The 17,553-nt window shown below is 41.9% G+C and overlaps 1 protein-coding gene across 1 annotated transcript in view; it reads right to left on the bottom strand.

Moving 5' to 3' along the window:
* Positions 1-17,553, bottom strand: part of CALN1 (calneuron 1) — a 139,857-nt gene that overhangs the window by 113,719 nt on the left and 8,585 nt on the right. The window contains exon 2 of the mRNA XM_080983218.1: positions 8,448-8,542. The gene's annotated coding sequence lies outside the window, so the exon portion shown is untranslated. The remainder of the gene's footprint in view (positions 1-8,447; positions 8,543-17,553) is intronic.

Genomic DNA, 17,553 nt, shown 5'->3' with positions numbered 1-17,553 from the left:
CACCATTGGGGAGGGGGGTACCATCACAGCCACACACCCCGGAAACATGCCGCGTACCCCCCCACCGCGCCGGGTGCCATGCCCCCACGAGCGGCACACCACACCCCAGGACGCATGCCACACCCCATGGGTGGCGTGCCACACCCCTGAGACATGTGCCAACCACACCCCCATCCGCTCTCCACCCCCGGTGCCAGAACATGCAGCTTCGCCACTAGGTTTTCACCCCCCCACACACAACTGAGTCTGCTATTTGCCCTGTTAAAGAAAATGCACACCTGCAAGTGTCATTTGCATAAGAGCATATGACTAACCTGCAGGATCAGGCCAGTGGCCCGTTTGGTCCAACATCCTGGTCTCAAAGTTGCCAACCAGATGTCACTGTGGGAAGCCAAAAACATTTGCTGGGGGGGGAGGGTGAAATCTGGGAAGTCGGGCATTTTGAGTCCTCATCTCATCTATCTTGGCCATATTTCAGGTTTAGACAGAATTTCAATTGCAGCCATGCACACAATGTTTACGAAGGCATATCTATTCTGTTCTAATTTAGGAAACGTTTGACTCTCGCAGTAAACAACAGCAGCAAGATACCTCGGTCCCTGCGATTTCCCCAGTCAGGAGCATGGTCTGTGTGCCATCTGTTCCGTACTCTTCCCCCTCCCCCAAGCTTTACATGACACCCTCAATGAATTATAGCTTGGAACATTTTGAAAATGTTCCAAAGCCCCATATCAATTAAGATGTAAGAGCCGATAATAAACATGAGACCCTGGGGTCATCCTCCATAAAAACCCTAGAAATACTAGCTTCCTGATTTAAGCACTTCAAAAGAAGAAATAATTTTAGAAACTGGTTAGAACTTCTAACACATGACTCAAACAGCACACAAATTATTATTATTTTAAGCCATGTTCCCAAGCTCCATTTTAATTTATTTGCCCAGGTCGATTTTAATTTTTCTATCAGGTGAGGATGTCTCAATACCCACCCACCTTCCAGCCGATTCCTTTTTGTCACTCAGATTATATGAGCACAGAATGCAGAGTTTAATTAAAGAGAACAAAAGACCTAATTTATAGCCATGGCTGATTTTGAAAATGAATATAATCCTCAGCATTCTCAGAATCCACGGTAAATAAAAGTCAGGCCCCTGTAATCTAAATAGATCTATTCATCTGCCAAGCTACTTCAGCCTCAGATTTAACAGAAGAAATGGAGTTGTGTTTTGTGATGTTGAAATTAAAGACCCTGACAACATTCAGAAAAAGTCGTCTGGGAACTGCACAAAGCCTAGCTCAAGTGTGGGGCCCACTTTTAAATTCCTGGAATTCCCAAGCTTCATAGTGTTTGAACCCTAAAATCACCCTTCCCCATGGCCCCTCATCCCCTTACGCGGGTGGCACTGTGGTCTAAACCACTGAGTCTCTTGGGCTTGCTGATCAGAAGGTCAGCTGTTCGAATCCCTGCAATGGAGTGAGCTCCCATTGCTCTGTCCCAGCTCCTGCCAACCTAGCAGTTCGAAAGCACGCCAGTTCAAGTAGATAAATAGGTACCGCTGCGGTGGGAAGGTAAATGGCATTTCCGTGCACTCTGGTTTCTGTCATGGTGTCCTGTTGCACCAGAAGCAGTTTAGTCATGCTGGCCACATGACCCGGAAAGCTATCACTGGCTCCCTTGGTCTGAAAAGCGAGATGAGCGCTGCAACCCCATAGTCGCTTTTGACTGGACCTAACCATCCAGGGGTCCTTTTTTACCATCCCCTTACCCCACCTCCCAAACATTATCTTCCCCCTTTCCTTAAAGTCTCACATGGCCTGGAATAAGGATGGAGAAACCTTTCAGTTTCAGTTTCTCCCAGTTTCTCATTCTTTCCTATCTGCATTGCTGGGGATTGAACCAGATAACCCTTGGGATCCCATTCCAGCTCTACAAATATATGCTTCTATGATTCCATGTTCTCCACATTTCCCATATCAATTTGCTATTTATTTATTTATTTTAAAAAAGAAACCATCACACACACAAAAACCATCACCATCATTTTAGTGGAAATTTAGCAGGCTTAGAAAATAAACTCCTCTCTGCCAACCTCTCATTTCCTCCAAAATGCTGTTCCCCATAAAGCCTTAGCAGGGCAGGTGTAGGTAAATGTCCATGTGTGCAGAGAGAGGAGGAGAGCAAATTGTTTAGTCCAGACTCCCTTCCTGGTAAGCTGGTAAGCTGAATAATTGGGGAAGGGCTGTGGTTCAGTGCACCTACCTTTTATGCGGGGGGGGGGGGTTCCAAGATTCAATCCATTTCATCCCCAGGTAAGGCTAAGAGAGACTCCTGCCTGAAACAACATCTGGAGGGCCAAAGGTTCTGCACGCTTGCTGGAGACAGACAAAACTGTCAGTTTTGCTTCTCTTAGTTACGGTAACCATTTTCCTGAGCTTGAAGTTCAGTTCTCTACATTTTCACACTAGCTCGCAAAACCCTTATGAAAATGCATCAGCGTTTTGGCATTATTTTCTCCAAATAACCTTTTTTTTTTTTTTGCAGTTTTGACAAATGTACACATTTTTGTAAGTGGCTTTTTCCGTAATTTAATTCATTTTTGCATGTTATTTTCACTAATATCTGCCTTTATAAGTACAGTTTTACAGCATGCATTTTTTCTACCCATTATTGGACTGGAGAACTGCGCTGCAAAATTCGGAGGGGAGCGAATTTTCTGGCGGATCTCTGTCTTTTGGTTTGTTTGATGTTTCAGAAAGTATGAATTGGGTGAGGTTTTCTTTAAATGGAAGCTGGTTCAAGTATGTCTCCCATCCCTAAAACAATGCACCTTCCTGCAACTATTCATTTGGCGTTCCTTCTATCTGACCCCCTTCCAGCCCTCCCATAATTCATCCCTCGGTTCCCTCCGTCATACAGGGAAAGCAGGCCTTGTAGCTCTGCTAAGATGAAGCAACTGACAGCTCTTCCACCACCTCTTTCTTCTGGAGTGAAATGCCTGAGGCAAAACATAGATTGTTACCTGACCTGCTTCTTGGGCCTGAGCAGGAGCTAAGACTCTTACCTTGAAAGGCATTTGGCCTACAGTGCACCTGGCCATGATCTCTGCATGAACAAGCAGACATCAGTGGCATGAAAGGAGAGGTGACAAAATAGCTCCTTTGTCCCCTTCCACAGAGGGTGTGTGTCACCACCACAAGCGGCCTGTTCTGCTGCACTGCCTCGTTCTGTGCAGAATTCATACTTGAAAGGAACTCGGCTGCAACCTCTTGCAAAAGAGGGCAATGTGAGTGTGAGTGGAATTATTAGCCAAAAAATGAGGGGGGGGGGGACATAATGAAAGAGAAAGCCACAGGAACCCAAGTGACAATGGCATGCCATAAAAAAATAAATGCTATATGGGTATAAGGTTTCTTATTTATTGTGGATTACAGTATTTTATATATGCCAGGAAGAAAGGAAGGAAGGAAGGAAGGAAATTGTGAGACCTTGGGCGCTATTCAACTTTAACAGGGGTCAGCAAACTTTTTCAGCAGGGAGCTGGTCCACTGTCCCTCAGACATTGTGGGACTATATTTTGAAGGGAAAAAATGAACGAATTCCTATGCCCCACAAATAACCCAGAGATGTATTTCAAATAAAAGCACACATTCTACTCATGTAAAAACACCAGGCAGGCTCCACAAATAACCCAGAGATGCATTTTAAATAAAAGGACACTTTCTACTCATGTAAAAACACACTGATTCATGGACCATCAGCAGGCTGGATTTAGAAGGCGATTGGGCTGGCTCCGGCCCCCGGGCCTTAGTTTGCCTACCCATGGACTAACCTGTCCCATCAGTGCAACCATTTACACTTGTAAAATGGGACTTTCACCCCTTCTCTCACCCCTGAATAGTCTGCACCTTCCTCAAATATGCTCTGGGGAGTTAGGGGAAAACCTTAGAATAGATTTGGGGGAGTGCAGGGGTAGAACATTCCAGTCCTAGACATTTTGTCATCTGAGGCAAACCACATAATGGTGCCCCCTCCCTTGCCAGTGAAGATGAAGTGAATTTCTACATCAGGAAGAAAGGGGAGAGTGAAAATCTACACTGGGAGCAAAGGGGCGGGTGGGAATAAATATCTACATGTGATGCATTCCTCAGAGGCCTGATCTGTTACCCCATGGATCTTGCCTGAGGTGTTTGCTTCACCTTGCCTCAAGGGCCGGCCATCCCTGCAACCAGAAATTCCTGCATAGATGGAATGTTTATGTAGCACCACATTGGATTTCTCCCGCTGAAAGGATTAATGGCCGCAATTCATAAGCTATTCTCCAATTTGATTCTGAAGAAGCAAATGAGATACGATCTTGGAATTCTCATCAAATATTTTCTGCATTGTTTGGCGAACTTCTTTGTTATATATTTGCTACAGCTTGGAAAATTATATTTGGACCCCACAATTTTGTATTTTGTATCCATGCAAGCTTACATGCAGAGTTGCTCGTGTTTAAATAATCATGATTTTTGACATCATATCTGACTATACATTTAAAGCAGCAGCCAATGGCTTTAAACAACCATGAATCCAGGTGACTGTAGTTTGTTAAGAGTGCTGGAAGTTGTTAGGAGACCCCCTTCCTAGTCCCTTCAAAGAGCTACAGTTCTCCCTGAGAAGAAGGATTGGCTCTTAAACCACTCTGCTAATTGTAGCTCTGTAAGGGGAATAGGGGTTCCCTAACAGGAATCAGCCCTGAGTGCTCACTGGAAGGACAAATCCTGAAGCTTAGGCTCCAATACTTTGGCCACCTCAGGAGAAGAGAAGACTCCCTGGAAAAGACCCTGATGCTGGGAAAGATTGAGGGCACAAGGAGAAGGGGACGACAGAAGACAAATATGGTTGGACTGTGTTCTTGAAGCTACCAGCATGAGTTTGACCAAACTGCGGGAGGCAGTGGAAGACAGGAGTTCCTGGCGTGCTCTGGTCCATGGGGTCACAAAGAGTCGGACACGATTAAATGACTAAACAACAGCAAAACAGCATTCAATACCCTTAACAAACTATGGTTCCCAGAATACTATTTTGGGAAACCATGACTGTTTAAAGTGTGATGATACTGCATCCACTGTATAAAACAGATAGGGCCCAAATTTCATTGAATTAAATGAAACTTGCTCCCAAGTAAGTGTACATACGTCCTCAACTTCCCAGACCTGTGCCCAGGAGGAACTCACTGAAATATCCAGGGAAATCTGGACATACGACAACCCATATCAGAAGTGTAGATTTTGTGTCTGGATTTTCACTTTTTGAAATATTGCAACCCTAGTACATTAGATTGCAGAGTTAATAACTAGTGCCATCCCAATACAGTGGTACCTTGTGTTAAGTACTTAATTCGTTCCGGAGGTCCATTCTTAACCTGAAACTGTTCTTAACCTGAAGCACCACTTGAGCTAATGGGGCCTCCTGCTGCTGCTGCACCGCTGGAGCCCGATTTCTGTTCTTATCCTGAAGCAAAATTCTTAACCTGAAGCACTATTTCTGAGTTAGCGGAATATGTAACCTGAAGCGTATGTAACCCGAGGTACCACTGTAAAGTTTCCTGCTGAGGTAAAGGACAAATTGCCCTCCCACTTCAGGCATGTAAGCTGACGGGACTGGTGGTTGATTCATCCGTCAGCACTGGCAGCCAAGTACATAGTAGGCTACCATAAGAGGTGCTTGGTAGCTCACATGTTAAATACAGCTGTATCATCCAGAAGACATTGTCCACAGGCCCGGGGAAAGTGCTAGGGGAGAAGCTCTGATTATACTGCCCTACAAACATGCACATACCAGGCTCAATCCCTGCCATTTGCAGATAAGGCTGGGAAAGACCACCAACTGAAACCTTGGAGTGCCACAGCCACTCTGCATAGGCAATAACTGAGATAGATTGACCAAAGATCTGATGAGGTATAGCTCCTAATTCCAGAATTAAATTGCATAGGACCCCAGAGTTTACTTTAAGAAACTGGTGTTTGTAACAAGACCCAGCCGCAACATGCATTCGCTCTGTGTACTTTTAATGGTGGCTTGGTTGATGAAGCATACACAGTAAAATTTCCCTGACCACTGAATTGCACCAGGCAGTAGCACCCATAAGCAGAGCATCGCTGCACTTAGATTTTGGCTCCGGAACCTTGAAAATGAAATAAAATTGAGCCCTGTTCTAATGTGACATAAATCTGTAATGCATTATTGGTTTGCGTGCTAAGGGAATTGAAAGCAAGTGTATGTATGAGAGAGAACAAGAGAGCGCGCTGCAGATTTTTTAACTCTTCATAGAATCATAGTAATGTAGAGTTGGAAAGGACCCTTAGGATCATCTAGTCCAACCACATGCAATGCAGGAATATGTAGCTGTCCCATATGGGATTCAACCTGCAACTTTGGAGTTAGGAGCACCACACCCCAACCAACAAATCATCAAGTGGATAGATCATTTGTCAACATCTGAGAAGAACTGCCACTTTTAATGCCCCCTTCCCTGCCTCTACTTTCCATCTGAGCTGTGCGGATGAGTCCACTGGAGCAAATGGGGCACTGCCCCACTGACCTCAGCCATCCCTCACAGGCCTGCATTCTTACTTACAAACAGTCCTGGCAGCCATCTTCCTCCTCCTCAGTCTCCGTGTTGCCCTTGTGGAACTCAGAAAGGAGGATGAGGATAGAGGCAAAAATAGAATTAGTTGGCCCTGCTTGCCATTGGCTTTTGCTCCCACTACTGTTTGGGCTCCTTGTCTTCTACCCCACCAGTCCCAAGGGGCACCAGCCACCACTGAATCAAGGAGAACTTCTACATTCACCTAGAAATTCCCCAGTGCAAAGACAACGAGAAGCTCATTAAGATACAAGAATGTTAATGGAAAACTATGAGATGGAAATGAGGGAGTGCCAATCAATGCATAATTTAAGAACAGTTCAGCTGTAGGGAACTAAGAATTAATATTTATTTATTTATTTATCTGTTTGTTTGTTTGTTTGTTTGTTTGTATTTGTTTATGGTCTGCCCTTTGTCATGTGTTTCCCAAGGCAGGCTATATTTTGGTCAATGGAACACATAAACCATGTTATACAGGGCACTTCTAGACTGTCCCTATTTTCCAGTGAGAATCACCGACCTACTGGAAGATTCAGGTTGTGAAATTCCAGTTGATTGGGAGGTGTAATACAACAAACCCGCTTCCTCAAAATATCTTGCTTTCTGCAACAGAAAATGTGCACTGGAAATTGTAGGATAAGAAACACTTGCTTGGACACGATGGCATCTAACCCTCCCGAAAACAAATCAAACAGAATGCTCATTAAATAGCGAGCATCATTGTCTAATCTTCCTGCAAACAAATCAGGATGAATGTTCAATGAACAGGTCATCTGGAAGTGCCCACAATATTCTTCCATAGTGATAAGTCTCTGCTGAGAACAGTGCTCTTGGAGGAAAAGAATAATAATCCATTGGCCGATGTGGTTAAATGCTCTTCTGACACAGTGCAACGACTAAGAGGCAATTTATAAACACATCCATTACTACTTTGCAGCAGTGACTATTCTGTACAAAACACCCCTATAGAAAATGCAGAAATTTTTTACTGCTGCTGTGTTAGATTTATAAAACATTCTTCATATTAAGAACCCAATTAATTGATGAATTGGGGCACAGGGGTTGATTATAGCAAATTTATATAGTTTTATGCCCTTCCAAAGAAAGGGGGGGGGGGGGACAAGACTGAAAATTGCAATGGATTTCATTTATCAAAAGTATGGTGATGGTCAGTTATTTGGCTTTTTAAAAAAAAAAAAAGGATTAGCTGCATAGTTGATAGGTTAGGAATGATGGGATATGCATGTTTTTAAAATTGGGCTTTCATATTCCGGGATGATACACCACCAATCGCATGATGCCTGTGAGGTAAATGGTGAGATAGCCGGCTGTTGAATTTCCCCTTTTGACCTGGCTGGTCCCTGCTGTAGATCTCTAGTGCTGGCACACATCTCCCTTTGATCTCATCTTGCAAGGTGTGCTCTCTCAGAACACCGAATGGGTCATCATCACAGCTTCATCACCTCCTACCATGAGTGACAGGTCTCAGGCCAAGTGTAACCACAGAAACCACAGCATGAAACTGAAGTCAAATGTTGCTCTCCCCAGCAGAAAGTTACGTCCCTCAGGTTACAAATCAAGAGGCGACATACCTTCTCCTTCTCTCAATCACTGGACGAGAAGGAGGAAGGGGGGAGAGCCAAGTTTTCACATTTTCTATCTTGAGAGCAAAGGCAGAAGCATAATACAAGGAAAAGGAATAAGATACGCAGGGAGAGAAATGTCAGTCTTCCTTGCCTGCCCCACATCTGCACATACATGGATATATGTCAGCTGCAAAGCCCCCACCTCCCCAGATTTTAGAAAGATATCTTACCTAGTCAGGATGTTGGGGAAGCCTCTTTCATAATCCATGGTGTGATGGCTGTGGTTGGTTAAACTGTTCCGAAGGAGCCAGAATGAGTGCAGCAACTTGCAAAGACAGAATATAGGACAAGCTTAATTAAAAGAATCCGGAGGCTGCCTGTCTCCTTTTTTTAAAGTAACTGATACCATTTAAAGAGCTAAACTCCCAATTTGCTACAGCATCTCCCTGAAGAGCCATCTCCTGGCACCTCAGCCCGTCGAGACTCCAAAATCCAATCCTGCCGCTGGTGAGTCAGTAACGCGAGTAGTAAAAGCAACGGTAGTAGTTTACTCAGCGGCAGCGAGCAACAAATTGTAAATCAATAATACGGAGTGTAAAGCACAGTAAGCAAAGATGCTGACGAGCAAAGAAGATACTGCATTTCTGGAGCGGAGATGGGAAAAAGTAGTTTGTTAACTGTGAGATGCATGCCCAAGTTTATAATAAGATCACCTCCTTTCCCCTCCATTTGTGTTTCTGTGTGTATATATAGCACAGCAATCTGCTTTTTCAAAGCAGGCCCGTAACACTGAAGAAAGAAGGCACAGTGATACCTCTAGTTACAAACTTAATTCGTTCCAGAGGTCCGTTCTTAACCTGAAACTGTTCTTAACTAGAGGTGTGCTTTCGCTAATAGGGCCTCTTGCTGCCACTGCGCTGCCGGCACACAATTTCCGTTCTCATCCTGGGCAAAAGTTCTCAACTCGAGGTAACACTTCCAGGTTAGCGGATTTTGTAACCTGAAGCGTTTGTAATCTGAGGCATTTGTAACTCGAGGTACCGCTGTACTTGGAAAGTAGTTATTGTATCTTCCCCCTTGTATACCTTTCCTCTCCCTTTCACAAATCAGATATTTTACAATCATTGCAGCTGTAAATAAACAAATAAATGAGCGGAAATTCATCCAAAGTCATTCTGTTTTCCATGCAGACAGCTGGGACTGTTTCCTTCTCAGAATCATATTGTGTTCTTTCTTTTTTTAAAAAAAGGATAACTAAAAAACCCACAACTTTCCAATACAGTGGCACCTCGGTTTACGAGCTTAATCTGTTCCAGAAGTCCGGTCTTAAACTGAAACCATTCTTAAACCGAGGCACATTTTCCCTAATGAGGCATCCTACCACCGGTGCCCTTCCACCGTTCGGATTCTGTTCTTAGACCGAGGTAAAGTTCTCAAACCAAGACACTATTTCTGGTTTTGTGGAGTTTGTAAACTGAATCATTTTTAAACCGGACTGTTCTTAAACCGAGGTACCACTGTATATATTTTACTGTCTGAATTTTATGGGCTCAGAGTAGAATGGATTTGCATTGGATACTACTCTAATGAAGCATGGTCTAAGAATGTCTGAATGTGCTTGTTTTCCCCTTCTGTCCAAGTCTCTTTGTCCTCTTAGTTATTTATTAATCATTAGCAATGTCAGCTCTGCTTTTCAGGTACAAAGGATCCAATAATGTCTTGCAGAAGGTTGATAGAAGCAAGAGACTTCCTGACTGCACAATGAATTTACAATGGAGAGACATATTTAAGTCCATACCCTCCAATGTTTCTCTGATGAAAATAGGCACGTCCTCTTCAATTATTATTATTATTATTATTATTATTATTATTATTATTCTGACTGGGTTGCCCCAGCCACTCTAGGCAGCTTCTAGAATAAAGCATTGCACATTGGAACAAACATCCCAATACAGGGCTGCCTTCAAATGTCTTCCAAAGGTCGCATAGCTACTTATCTCCTTGGCTCAGGGGGTCTCATAACTCCACACCCTCCAATGAAAATAGGGACGTCCTAAGGAAAAGAGGGACATTCAAGGATCAAATCAGAAACCAGGATGGCTTCTGTAAATTCGGGACTGTCCCTGGAAAATAGGGACACTTGGAGGGTCTGTAAGTGCACTAAAAATCTTTCATTAACACACTATTACTGCATCGAAGGTACATTGGAGAACACGCTCATCAGACAAACAAACAACTGGGAGGGGCCCCTGTGTTTACATTTAAATTATATTATTTTCTTCTAAGATTACATTTATACCTATAAATTAGCACATGGGGATTTTATGCAAATCCGCGTCCTTTCGGTTGCATTTCCTTGTTTTGGTGCTATGTAAGTAGTCAGTCTCCCTCTTTTTATGACTGGGCCTATAAACATCTTAGATGTTTGATATCGCTTCTGGTTGGGAGATGAGAAATGAATTCTCAAATGGCAGCAGTCCAGGAGTGAATAAAGTTCAGGATTCTAATACCTCGGGCAGATTCATTGTTCTGAGAAACTATCATCTACAACGGCAAGCCTGAAAGACTGTATCCCATCTCTTAGCCTGCAATGTAACCGCTCTGCCAACCTCTCAGTTATAAATGGTGTAGGCTGTGAATGCCAAGTCAAAACTCAATTTCATCTCAGTCCATAAACCCTCCACTGCAAGGCCTTGGTTTAATCAGCAGATTTTCAACTGAAGGAGAGCAGAAAACAGTATTCAAAACATGCTGAAGGAGGGCAGAACATAAAGATATAAAAAGAGCCCTAATGAATCAGGCCAATCGCCCATCTAGTCCAGCACTCTGTTCTCACAGTAGCCAACAAGATACCTGGGGAAAGCCTCTGAGCAGGATCTGCGTACAGGAGCACTCTCATTTCCTGAGGCTTCCAGCAATTGGAATGAGATCTCATATTCATTCCAAAGGAAGCAAAGGGACAGGGTCAAGTTCAAGCAGGGGTAGGTGAGACATTCAATTCAGTTTGCATTTTAAGGTGAATCTCTCAGATTTGCACTCCCTGAAGTGGGAACTGAAACACTGTCATCATTTAAAATGTGCAGTTATCTGAATTTTGCAACAAAAAAGAGAGCCTATATTGGGGGAGGGGAGTGTTTCAGAAACCAATATATTAAAGCAAGCATTCTCCTGAATTTGGATTTCCTGATCTAATTGCTTTGGGTTTTAAACTGTTTTAATTTTTATGATTTTTACTGGTTTGCTTTATTGTACCTTTTAATTACGGATGTTTTAATGCAATGATGGAATTGTTTTATTTTGCCTTTTAAGTGCAATTACTTTATAATAGTTTTTATACATTTAAACCAATTAGTAGCCATTCTGGCACCTAAGCTACACCCACACTCATCAATTTATTACAGGATCAGTTTTCCATCATCTCAATGCGTCTGTCTTGAACTATTTTCTAGATTACTGTGGTTTGAGATACAGCAATGTTGCTTATAATGACATCCGCACGGCTGCATTTTGCTCGTTAATATAAAAATACTGCTCTAGAAACATGAAGAAGTATTTCTTTTTCTCCCAGCAAAATGAGGACCAAGTTGCAGTGCTGGCAGAGACGGAATAAACCTGGAGACTTGAACCTTCAATTCCCATTGGATTGGATTGGTTTCATTTCAAGAATCTACAAGGCAGTTGGCCGCTCTCAAGTGGGCATCAATTTTTAATGCCCCCGTTGGCATTTGTGGATTTATACATGAGAGTGTATGTACTGATAGGATCTGAACCGGCTGTGGCTAACCAGAAATGAGATCTTGGGTTTATCAACTCAGTCTGCAGTGCAAGCGGTTGAAGAAAAGTCAACATGAACAGAGGCATTGCAAATAAAATAGCCAGTAGTACCAATATGCTTTTTATATGGTGTGTTCACGGCAATGTTTTCAGCAGCTGCTAAACCTTTCAGGTAGCCTAACTAGGCATGTATTTTCCTTTTGAATTATTTTTTTATTGAGGTTTTCTAAAAACTACGAACAAGCGATTCTAGCTTACTAAGTTCAGATGGACTGAAATTAATGGACCCAAGTTAGTCGTCTTCCTTATTTTCATTGGGTCTACTCTGCACAGGAAGAGCAACAAATGCAGCACAAAAATTGAAAGAAATTTTGTGCAACCCCAGAGAACCTGGAAGTAAATGGTCGTATGCAATATAATAATGTGAAATAAATCATAGAATTATCATGGAATTATATAATTGTGAAGTTGGAAGGGACCACATGGGTCATCTAGTCCAATCTCTTGCAATGCAGGAGTTTTTTTTTTTTTTTTTTGCCAAAGGTAAGGTTTAAACCCATGATCCTGTGATTAAGAGTCTCATGCTTTACCAACTGAGCTATGAAATAAAGAAATAAAGAAAACTAGCATTCATGTTTTCTTTCCCAAGGGACAAAGATTTCACACGTGGATGCTCTTTGAACTTTTCATATATGCATAGTGCCCATTTCAAGCTTAGACCATGCTAGAACCTTTCTGAACTCCAGACGCTGCCATGCCAGGTATCAATGATGGCCCTCTTTAAATGTGTTTGTCCTCTAGACTATATGCAGGAATGGAAATAAGAAAATAAGAAGAAGCTGCTGGATCAGGCCAATGGCCCATCTTGTCCAACGCCCTGTTCTCCCAGTGACCAACCACTGTGGGAAATCTGCAAACAGGACCTACCTGAGCAAAAGAGCTCTCTTCCCTTGACTTCCACAAATAGTTTTCAGAAGCATTTCTGTATTTGATTCTGGAGGCAGAGCATAACCATTGCAGCTAGTAGCCACTGATATCCATTGGCAAGGATGACTGGATCTGTTAATTTGGTTCTCACATGTACAATCTTCAGTTCTGTTCTTATGTTCTAACCTCCGTGATATGTTACTGAGTGCTGATGGCATGGTTATGTCACCAGGTGGGAATATACTGGCCAGTATAACAGAAAACAAATGAAAGCTTTGGCTGCCCGACGGCCACCAATTCATAAACCTAACTTCATTGGGATTTTCGGAGGCCGACAACATTATCTGAAACACTAATGCAACAAAAGCCTTCCTTTTAAATGGAGAATATTAAATCACAGAAATAAACCTCAATGTGCTCAAGGTTTTAATATCATTATAACTATATTTGCCATTCCCTCCCTGATGCTATATATTTCATTTAGATTTTTCACATTATATTTTATGGCCCCCTCAGTAAGTCCATTAAACTACAGAGAAAGGTTGCAGAAGCAGGAAGGAATCAATTTAGGCTCATCACAGCATTATGTACAATGCCCAGAAAAGCACCCGAGAAAATAGCATGATATTGCCATTTTTTAAAACATATATTTGGCCTCCTCTTGAGATACTACCAAACTTGGCATGATGGTTTTCAGGGTGGGGGGAAAGCCAGTGAAGAGAGCTGAGAGTTGTTAGGAAGCCCCATTCCTCTCACAGAGCTACAATTTCCAGAGGTCCCTGGAAAGAGGGATTGATTGTTGAACTACTCTAAGAATTGTAGCCCTGTGAGTGGAACAGGGGTCTCCTAAAAACTCTCAGCATCCTTAGCTAACTACAGCTCCCAGCGTTATAGGAATTCTAAGGTGTCATATATAAAAATCATATGTTCATAAATTTACAAGGCAAACACATACATAAGTATGTGTTCAAACTACATGTCTGAAATGGTAGAGGAGAGCAATCCTCAAACCATTTTGACTCTCCCAAATTGATCTCAAATATTTCTCTGCAAGGAGGAAGGAAATGGGAAAGCCTTCCCATTGTCTCTTTGCTCACAAATCCTGTTTTAAGGGCATATCTGTGTACGAATAGGGTGGGCCTGTGACCTGGATTCAGGAACTGAGTATTTACTATCACAAAAGAATGGCCAGGATGCCCAGGTAAAAGCAACCAGTGACCATTATCAGGTATCCTGGCAGACAGGTTTTCTGCTGTAGACAGTCCTTTCAGTGATGTATGTATGATGTTTTGGAGAGCTACAGGGGAGGTAATTTTCAAATGTCTATATAAGAGCTTGCACACCATTGTTCTAGGTTACTCTCCTCCCACTCTGCGTGGGGTGAGCGGAGGACCCTGTTGCAACAGTTTAATAAAGTCCATGCTTACTAGCTGCTTTGCTTCTCAGTATTCTCTGGTTGGCCTCTGTTATTTTCTCCTACCCATGGAGAACCTACTTAAAGACTCTACATGGGCTCTTGGTTAACCCATAAGGGAAAAAGGAGCAGCTTTTTCTTATAACACCAGGCTTATTTTAGAAAAGCCATGAGTGTTAAAGTAGTCCAGTAGTGTTTTAATTACATGGTATGAATGTGGCCATTGTCTCTCAAAACACACATTTTTAAATGCATCTTGTTGCAGTTCTTCAGCTGAGAACTTTATTGGAACATTGTGGAAGAACAAAGGTGGAACACTGGTTTGGGAAGTACAGATAAAAAGCCCAGTTCATGGCTAGAAATGTGCAGATATTGAATTTGTCTCTTGATCTGGATCAAGATGGAGACAGAATAAAATTGCAGAGCTTTGAAAAATAGAAAAATAAAGTGCGAGATTGGCTCCATTATTATCAAATAATGGAGGCATACAATTTGGACAAAAAGTTGGTTTCCAGGTGGAAAAATCAAAATTGGAAACAGAATTGTTAGATTTCAAAATTAAGAATTTGTCAAAAATGTATAACCTGCTGTTGAAATGGAACACTCAGGATGAAACGGTGAAATCAGCTATAATTAAATGGGCACAAGATGTTGGACATAACATAATGATGGCTGACTGGGAACAGTTGTGGACCACAGGTATGAAATTTACGGCATGTAATGCCCTAAGAGAAAACTTAATGAAAATGATTTATAGGTGGTACATGACACCAGTCAAGCTTGCAAAAATTTACCATTTGCCCGACAATAAATGTTGGAAATGTAATGAGACTGAAGGCACATTCTTCCACCTTTGGTGGACATGCCCAAGGATTAAGACATTCTGGGAGATGATTTATAACGAAATAAAAAAGGTATTCAAATATACCGTATTTTTTGCACCATAACACTCACTTTTTTCCTCCTAGAAAGTAAGGGGAAATGTCTGTGCGTGTTATGGAGGGAATGCCTACGGGTGGCATGCCTACGGATTTTCCTCCTCTAAAAACTACGTGCGTATTATGGTTGGGTGCGTGTTATAGAGCGAAAAATATGGGTACCTTCCTGAAGAAACCAGAGGCCTTTCTCCTGGGCATGGTCAGCCAATTGGTGTCAAAGAAGGATAGAACTTTCTTTATGTATGCAACAACAGCAGCAAGGATACTCATCCCAAAATATTGGAAGACACAAGATTTACCCACCCGGGAAGAATGGCAGATGAAGTTGATGGACTATATGGAACTGGCGGAAATGACTGGCAGAATCCGAGACCAGGGAGAAGAGTCGGTGGAAGAAGACTGGAAAAAATTTAACGATTATTTACAGAAATACTGTAAAATTAATGAATGTTAGAAAAATGTTGGAATGAAGTTACATGGCATTAGTAGAAACATTATACGGAATTAAGTATAAATAGATTAATAGAGTATTAAAGGAAAAAATAAGGTTAGAATGAGTTAAGATAATTATAGGATAGAAAACAGGAAGATGGAAAGGAATTGCTGAAATAATTAACAGAAGTGGAATACAAAAAGGGAGGTGTGAGGAGGTCGTGGAAATAAGTGAATGAAAGATGGGATAATGAAATTGTTTGATTTATTTTATTGTTTTTGTTTTAATGTATTGCATTGTAATGTATTGCATTGTATTGTCTTTTTAGTGTTTAACATTTTGGAAAAGTAATAAATATTATTTTTTTTAAAAAAAAAATGGATTTGTCTCTTGAAATACCAGGAAGTGGACCTGAGACCTTCTGCTTACAAAGCATGATATCTGGGTTAGCTCAGTTGGTAGAGCATGGCATTCTTAATGTCAGCATCATGGGTTTGAGCCCCACTTTGGGCAAAAAAAATTCCTGCATTGCAGGCATTGGTCTAGATGACTCTCATTTTCCCTTCCAAATCTAAAATTCTATGATTCTATAAGCCCTACCACTAAGCTATGTCCCTCCATCTGCAGCATAAGGTTGAGAGCACTGATGCATTGTTACAGGGATGATAGAAATAAATCTATTTAATGTGTGCATTAATGAGAAGCTGTTACCTGAGGACACGCTGTTTCATTGACAGCATGATTAAAGGGTTGTACAAATACAATAAACATTTGTATGAAAATTAGATTGTAACTATCCATTTACCAATAAATCAGGTATGAGCAGTTCAAAAGATCAAAGCAGTAAAACACTGCAATGCACAGAATGCCTCTCATAGTTAACTATGGGCTGCACCTGATGAGATGTCTTTCATACAAAGGCAATTTTATCAATGACTTCTTAAGAGGAAATGGCAGGACACCTTTAGATTTATCAACAGGAATAATCTAGAGAAGGGGTAACCAACAAGGTGCTCTCCAGATGTTGATGGACTACGACATCCATTTTTTCTGGATCATTAGCCGTGTCAGATGGGGTTGATGGGAGTTGTAGTCCAACAACACCTTGAGGACATCACATAGGCTGCCACTGGTCTAGACCAGACTTCCTCAACCTCAGCCCTCCAGATGTTTTGAGACTACAGTTTCCATCATCCCTGACCACTGGTCCTGCTAGCTAGGGATCATGGGAGTTGTAGGCCAAAAACATCTGGAGGGAGGGCCGAGGTTGAGGAAGCCAGGTCTAGACCATATTTCTAGCATTTTAGTGCCTCAAAACTGGCTGGCTGTGAAAAAACAATGTATATTAGAAAAGACGGGTCTTTATTTTGGAAGAATTTCAAAGGACTGTAACTGCATGGTGTTACAGACCAATATTTAATAGAGTATTTGACCCCTTCTTTTCAAGATTAACCCAATACCACACATAACTGTGAGTTTAGATTATGTTTGATTGGGATTTTCTTAAGGAACATGCTTGTCTGTTTCTACTTAAAACTTAAACCCCTTTTAAAAATCGCCTTCCGTTAATCCCAAATGTACATTACATCAAAGAAAATCCCATCATTCCGATGGAACTGTAGCTAATGTCTCCCAGCAGAGTTTTCCATTAACAAATGTGAAATTACACCAATTCAAGTCACAGGCTACAGAGGAAAGATTAACTGTTTGTGCAGCTGTTACTCTCTAATCGAGAACTTTGGGGAATTCATACGACTTTCCATTCTTCTTTCTGAAAGAGGTCTCTGTGATGCCTCCTGGTCTGCCTCCTGGTGACCCAGAAACCAGAGGAAGGTGATGTGTTGATCAGC

This window comes from Podarcis pityusensis (assembly GCF_964106645.2).
Source record: "Podarcis pityusensis genome assembly, chromosome: 15".
NCBI classification, from domain to species: Eukaryota; Metazoa; Chordata; class Lepidosauria; order Squamata; family Lacertidae; genus Podarcis; species Podarcis pityusensis.
The sequence above is the reverse complement of the archived record's forward strand: the minus strand, read 5'-3'. Positions and strand labels throughout refer to the sequence as shown.